The sequence below is a fragment of the Tachyglossus aculeatus genome, chromosome X1 (genome assembly GCF_015852505.1).
Source record: "Tachyglossus aculeatus isolate mTacAcu1 chromosome X1, mTacAcu1.pri, whole genome shotgun sequence".
Lineage (NCBI taxonomy): Eukaryota > Metazoa > Chordata > Mammalia > Monotremata > Tachyglossidae > Tachyglossus > Tachyglossus aculeatus.
In genome coordinates, this window is record NC_052101.1 from 122,816,692 (window position 1) to 122,822,703 (window position 6,012).

Here is a 6,012-nt window from a genome sequence, read left to right on the forward strand (position 1 = left end):
TGGTCATAAAAAACCTCTGAAGACAGTTTATTCGGTCCCTTCACCAGCCTCCTGTGCTCCAGACCAAGCACTCCCAGTTCCTTTCGCCTTTCCCCACAAGATCTGTTTTCCAACCCTTTCCTCATCTTTCTTGCTCTTTTCTGGACATTTTCTGAAATACCCCGCCTCCCCCCACTGCCCCACCCTCCTTTCAAGTGTCCCACATTGTACAAAGCATCACCTCAGAGCCTGGTGGACAACTTCAGAACTCATGACTTTCCCTCTGGACCTGAGCTGTGGGCAAGTCTGGGCAGGGAGAGTGGGGTTGAGAGGGAGGAAAAGCCCGAACAGTGATTTCTCCCAATCCATCAGGGGCTCAAAAGCTTTGGGAGCTTTAGAGTATGTGTGCACGTGAGGACGGGGGAGAGACAAGGAAGGGGGAACAGGGGGACATAGTGGCTTTAGCTGTTTTCCAACCCCCCCCCCCAAAAATACACCCCTCAGCCACCGGCACCTTCCAGACCAAGGCTGGGACTGGGACTGTGCCCGAGAGCTGACCCTTGAAAGATGGCCAGGGTTGGTAGGCGGGGGTCAGTTCCAAACTTCAGGATTCTAAACCAAGTCCTACATCCTGACACCAGATCCCTAAACAGCCCAAGGAGATTATTTCCCTGTAAATATTTTATTAACTGTCGCTTAGTAGTTGTTGCACTAATAGGTTATATTGATGTCAACATAAATGGGGTTTATTAAATCCCTCATCCCGTCAAGACATCAATAAAGATATCCCCGCCAGGGAAAATTTATTGTGCTGCCATGTGGGGACAGATGGTTAAAGTGCCCTTGCTGGCAGTGGGGGGTGGGGTGGAGGGTGACAGAGGGAGGATGCAGCCTGCGGCTGGGATGGCAGAGGGGGACTACTAGAGGATTTCCTGTCCTGTGGTCTCTCCTGATTCTCCCTGCCCATGGCTGACATCTTTCCTCTCCACAGCTCCGGGATAAATCTGGTAGCTAAGAAGCTCGTTTTGGGCAGGGAGCGTGTCTACAGACTCTGTTACATTGTATTCTCCCAATTGCTCACTACAGTGCTCTGCACACAGTAAATATTCAATAAATACGATTGATAGGATACCACTCTCCTCCAGGAGTCAGAGTCCTAGAGTTGCCCACACAAGTCACTGGGTCCCCTGTGTCTTTGTTGTAGACAGTGTTAGGCCTGGAGAAGTTCCCTCCCTGGAAGCCTATGGGGGTGGTGGATTTCACAAACGAGAGAATGCTGACCACCTGTTCTCCATCCCACCCCATGACCAAGCAATATTGCAGCAGGTGGGATGTAGACTAGACATTAGGAAAAACTTACCATCAGTAAGGGACACTGGAGCAGGAGTAAAGTTGACCTCCAAGCCTTTGCCCACCCTGTCATAAAAGCATAAGCCCTTAAGCCCACGCACACTGTCATTGCTAGGTCAGGCCCACAAACCTCCCAGTCAAGTGTTCCATCTCCATAGCAACAGGATGCTTGGAAGAACTGTGTGATGGCTGCCCTCCTGGATACCCATCCTCCTGGTTAGGAATGGACCATCCAATGGCCCTAATTTTTCCCTCCAATGATCAATCTATTATGAACGCTCATCCATGAATTTATTCAAACCCTTCTATCTTTTCTGCACGGGACAGTCTCCCTGGGTCTGTCCCACACTTTCCCTCCACTCCTTGACATCCCCAACTTAAAGCCACCTATCTCCAGGAAATTATCCCTGACTCACCCCACCCACTCTCCCACATGGTTCTGCAGCCCACTCCTCCCGCTCAACTCATCCCTACCACGATTGTGCCTGTCAATCTGGAAATGTGGAGGTGGTCTGTATGTCTGCCCTGCCTCCCCATCAGACTGGGAGCTCCCTAGGGGCGGAGACTGTGTCTGTTCTCAAACACAGCCCTCCCCCTCGCCTCCCTCAACCCCTGTAGGTGTGGTAAAGTTTTATTGAATGACAAACTCACAAAGGATCCCAGTCCAGGTGGGGTGGGCTACTGGTTTAGGAACTCAGCAGCTTCAGCCCTCTAATCCAAAGAGAAATTTAGCTATCATCAGATGAGAGTGACCCAGGGACTTGGGAGGAATGAAAGGAAACTTAAAGTGAGGCTAGAAAGTATGGGAAGAGAGCTGGGCTCTCAGTCAATCAATGGTATTTATTGAGTGCTTACTGTGTGTAGAGCACTGGACTAAGTGCTAACCCTCTCGCTAATGTCCCCTGGCCCACATCCTTCCTCTGGCCTGGAACTCCCTCCCGCTTTATATCCTACAGACCACCACTCTCCTCACCTTCAAAGTCTTATTAAAATCACATCTCCTCCAAGAACCCCTCCCTGACTAAGCCCTCCCATCCACTTCTCCCTCCCCTCTATCTTGCCTATTCACTTGCATCTTTTTTATGGTACTTGTTAAGCACTTACTATGTTTTAAGCACTGTTCTAAGCACTGGGGAGATACAACTTAATCAGGCAGAATACAGTCCCTGTCACGCATGGAACTCAGAGTCTAAGTAAGAGGGAGAACAGGTATTGAATCCCCATTTTGCAGTCGAGGAAACTGGGGCACAGAGAAGTGAAGTGACTTGCCCAAGGTCACCCAGCAGGCAAGTGGCAGAGCTGGGATTAGGACCCAGGTCCTCTGGCTCCCGGACCCATGCTATTTCCACTAGGTCACGCTGCTTCCCGTATACCCCTTAAACACTCTGATACTCACCCCACACCCAGGCCCACAGCACTTATGTCCATATCCTTATACTCTGCCCTTTTCCCTGTCATTTATATTAATGTCTGTCTCCCTCTCTAGACTGCCAGCTCTCTGTGAGAAGAGACTGTGTCTACCAACTAAGTTATATTGTCCTCTCCCAAGTGCATAGTACAGTGCTCTGCATACAGTCAGTGCTTAACAAATACCATTTAAATAAAATAAATACATGCATAGATTGATCTTGGTGCTGAAGCAAGAACAAAGGAATAAGTCTCTCCCATGGGAGACTATCTACCTATCTGAATATTCCCATTCACTCTGGATATATCCACACGTTAGAGGAAGAAAAGGAAAGGTGAGAAGAGTTCAGGGGAGTGTTGGAGAGGAACAGAGAAAAGGGAAAACTGAAAGAGCAAAGGAGAGGGGGGGAAAGGGAGGAGAGAGTAGGAAGGCAGAACTAGGTGGCAAGAATGATAGTGCTCAGTTCGGAGATGGATAAGCAGAGGCTCAGAGCAGGAAGGAGGGCCTCAGCTTTGTCTCCATCTCTCCCAGTGACCATCCTAAGGCCCCAGGAAGGGAACCCCGAGGCTTAGAGGACCTGGGGTTCTCGGGTGTCTCCCTTGTTTCCTGTGCTGAAGAGGTTTGGTGACACTAGCCAGTTGCAGCTTCCATGTGGTTTTAAGCAGACTGATGGTTCAGCCAGGGACATTAATTGATGTATGGCTAAGGAGAACACCTCTGTTCATTAGTAGACCACACCTGTATTGTCAAGTAAAATCCATATCTTATTTAACCAGGCAGGACCCTCCTGTTCATCCAGATAGAGTACATCTGGATAACTACATATAGCTGTCCTTCATACTCAGAGATGATGCCTCTGAAGGAGAAATTCACCCATGGGTGCATGGGTGCCTGAAAAGGCACACCTGTGTGGCCAGGGAAAACACATACAGTATCTATATAACCAGGCAGAACACAACCAGGGTGATCAGGTAGAACTCAAAGAGTATCTCTATTTATCCAGGAATCTATATTATAGAGATCTACATTATATATCCAGGTATCTATACTTTCAGATAGAACACACCTATAAATCCAGGAAGAACAATAGGAATGGCCAGTTAAAACACACAGTAGCTATATACCCAGGCAGTCTACAACTGTGTCCAACCTGATAACCTTGTATCTACCTTAGTGCTTAATCAGTTAGTAAGTGCTTAATAAGTGTCATAATTATATACAGTATCTACATGATCCGGTAGAACACACCTGTCTGACCAAGTAGAATACGCTTTAGCCAATTTGATAACTTTGTATCTACTCCAGTTCTTAGTTGGTTAGTAAGTGTTTAATTAGTGCCATAATTATATCCAGCGCTTAGAACAGTGCTTTGCACATAGTAAGCACTTAATAAATGCCATTATTAATATTATTATATGCAGTATGGATATAATAATAATAATAATAATAATAATAATAATAGCATTTGTTAAGCACTGACTATATGCCAAGCACTGTACTAAGCACTGGGGTAGATACAAGATAATCAGGACCCACATGGGGCTCACAGTCTAAGTAGGAGGGAAGACAGGTACTGACTCCTCATTTTGTCGATGAGGGAACTGAGGCCAGAGAATTTAAGTGTCCTTCCCAAGGTTGCACAACAGACAAGTGGGATTAGAACCCAGCTTCTCTGACTCCTAGGACTGCGCTCTTTCTCCTAGGCCATGTGACTTCCCATATAACAAGGTAGAAAACCTGTATGGCCAGGTAAACCATATACAGTACCTTTACAACCAGGTTTTACCCAGCCAAGTAAATCAGCAGGTAAATAAATACAAGAAAAGAAAATGACCAAGTAAATAACCAGAGGGTAGAATGCAGATGTTCAGCCAAGTCAACAAGCCTATGTACTGCCCATCACCCCCTCTTAACAACTAGTTGGGAGGGAGGGGCCCAGCCCAGAAGCTGGTCCTAAATGGGTTAATGTTTGGGCTATTGTCAGTGCGACTCTCAGTGCACCAGACTCTAGCTGCGGAACCCCACCCCCACCCCCCACCCCACCCCGCTCATATATCCCACTCAGCCTAGCTGGAGCCAAAGAAGTAGAAAATCTTGGTGCCCAGGGACCCTTCAGGTCTCCCAGGAGCAGCTGCTGCCACAGAGACTAAAAATAGCTCTGAAGGCAGCAGGCAAGGGCAGGAGACACCAGCCCGTTGGGCATCGCCCAGGAGCCGAGAGAGGAGCCCTGGCTACGGGAAAAGGGAGCTCCCAGAAAGCTCTGTGATCCCTGTTCTTTTAACACTGTCAGAGCCTCCTTCTGGAATGGTCTTTTGGCCCTAAATCAGTCATTCACTCATCCCAATTCTCCTGACAACATCCTTGAAGGAGGGAAGGAGGGAAGGAGGGAAGGAGGGAAGGAGGGAAGGAGGGAAGGAATGGTCATTTTGGTTCCTACTCAGGGTTTAAAGTGGAAAAAAAACACCAAGCAATTTCTAATCGGAACACCATCGCTGACTCAGACAGCAGTAAGTGGCTGCAAGAGTGTGCTGAGTGGTGGTGGGGGTTGGGGTCAGGGGAGGTCGGGGAGGACAAACACAGGGCCAATCTATCCTATAGATAGTGTGAGGGGAAGGTCCCTATTGCCCTCAGGGGTTTCTGGGCCAATGGCTACATACAGCCAGCAGATGACAAGGATTGGAGCCTCCATCTTGGTCTGTTCTGGCTTTTGGCTCTTGCTGCCCATGAGCCGGGTACATCATTGAAGGCCTATCATCTCCAAGAGGCCTTCCCTGACTAAGCCCTCCTTTCCTCTTCTCCCACTCCCTTCTGCGTCGCCCTGACTTGCTCTCTTTATTCAGCTCCCCTTCCAGCCCCACAGCACTTATGTACACATCTGTAATTTATTTATTTATTTATTTATATTAATGTCTGTCTACCCCTCTAGATTGTAAACTCCCTGTGGGCAGGGAATGTGTCTGTTTATTGTTATATTGCCTTCTCCCAAGCGCTTAGTGCAGTGCTCTGCACAGAGTAAGTGCTCAATAAATACGATTGAATGAATGAATGAAGGGTACAGTCCTTTGTGGGATGAATCGGAAGCAAAAAAATATACATACCAGGAATGGTGGGCGCTTCTTCTTCTACCTCATCGCCCTGTTTATCTACTACAAGCCAGCCAGCACGCCTCACTCCTCTAATGCCAACCTACTCACTGTACCTCAAACTCATCTATCTCACCACCAACCCCTCACCCACATCCTCCCTCTGGCCTGGAACTCCCTTCCCCTTCACAT